Here is a 1,895-nt window from a genome sequence, read left to right on the forward strand (position 1 = left end):
CATATAAACAAATGCTGTAGGAATAAAGTAACATTTTAACTTTAAAAGCACAAAAATCATGGCAAAGTATATCTTCCCATAATAACTAAGAAATGATTATAGTCGTACAGAAATTCATTCAAATTTTTAATATACTAAAAAACTGGCAAATCGAATTAGGTGAAAAACCTCTTTCTTCAATAATTTCTTGAAATTATATGACATTGTAAGTAATTATAATCATGTTAATGATAATTCACAGTATGTTTTGGATGAGTATATCAGTTAGTATCACGTGGTAAAAGAGTTTCATTTTCATTGAAAGCAAATGTTAGTATATTAGTTTTAATTTTCTAAATTTCTAGAATTATATTAATAGTGAGAAAGGAAATATTTATAATATAAAAATTCAAATAGACTGTAAAATAATATATTGTGTGAGTGTATGTGTGTGAACGTGTGTGTTTTCTTTCAGAGTTTGAGATCCTACACATGTGTATCCTTGAGTTCCTTAGCACTGGCATCATATAGATAATGCTGAGTTCTTAGACCAGCTCAGATGTACTCAGGCAACATTTACAAGTCACACCTAACATGGCTTCTAAATACTTGTTCCACTGATCCAGAAAACATTTTGATCATGGTGTTCTGTTCAAGGAAGGTACTTCAGGAGCTCTATCTTTTCAGGCACTCACTTTTCAAATAAACCTGTGTCTGAATGATCAGCAACTCAGTTTTAGCCACTTTTCCTCTTGCGGCAGTGAAAGCTGTGAGGATTTCCATTCATAGCACTACTTTTTAAAACAATGATAGCTGTGGTTTCTACACCCATTATGTATATAACTTTCAATATTGACCCTTATTTCTCCACAAAAATCACATGTTTTCCTAGTGTCTCAGTTCGTCTTTGCTCTGATTTCTCATCATAATCTGGTGTAAACTAAAGGGGATTGTTGCTTGAATTATAGGCTGACATTTCTCCACCAAAATTGAGTCTCTCCAGATATTCAGGGTATGAACAGAGCAAAGGCAAATTCATTGCCAGAAAGTGATACAAGTGGTCATGAGTCAATTCCAAACACAGTTATCCTTCCTTTATGAAATCTAATTTAAAAAAAGGAAAAAATGAAGTCTAATGAAGCTACCTTCAGTGAATTATTAGAACAAGTATTTTTTGTTTGTTTGTTCTTTGTTTTTGATTTTCTTCCCCAATGTTGTCACTAAAATGGTATTACTCCAGTAAGCAGTGTTTACACTTCTTGGCTCTTCTCTAACCCCAATCTCTGAACCTTTCTTCTCTCCCATAATCTAATCAACACTTACAAAACTAGCAAACACCTACATATTATCTGGCCAATTATCAGAGCAATGGCCCCACTTTTCAGGACCACTTTTCCTTACCAGTTACCTTTTCTTGTCATTATAATAGAAGACCAGACAGGAACAACTTAAGAATATGTTACAATTTGAAAGAATATTCTTTACAGCTTCAGTCAGAGAAAGAACAGCAACAAGGGTATAGACACCATGCTAAGGAGGAGATATTGGGTCATATTTCATGGGGGAAAATGTTGAAAAATAACTTTATTTTGTATACTGAGGAAGAATGATAAAAAAAGTTAACCGTCTAATTAAGAAATGCTTTTGAAGTAACATGAAAATAAACAGAAAATATTTTTTGTAAGTAACATGTCCTTTGTAAGAAGTACTCAGCATTATTCTGACATTCTTTCATGTCATTTTAAAATAAATGATACTTTAAAGGTACACATTGTGTTGATTTAAAATAAATCATATCAGTTTGCTTATGATACTTTGGTATAAATTTCATTAATGATTTAATCATTCTTAAAGATTTTGCTTATCAAAAATGAAGAATATTTGCATTAATGGTAACTTTGTGTGTGTGTGAGTGT

The sequence above is a fragment of the Rattus norvegicus genome, chromosome 11 (genome assembly GCF_021556685.1).
Source record: "Rattus norvegicus strain SHRSP/BbbUtx chromosome 11, alternate assembly SHRSP_T2T, whole genome shotgun sequence".
Taxonomy (NCBI): domain Eukaryota; kingdom Metazoa; phylum Chordata; class Mammalia; order Rodentia; family Muridae; genus Rattus; species Rattus norvegicus.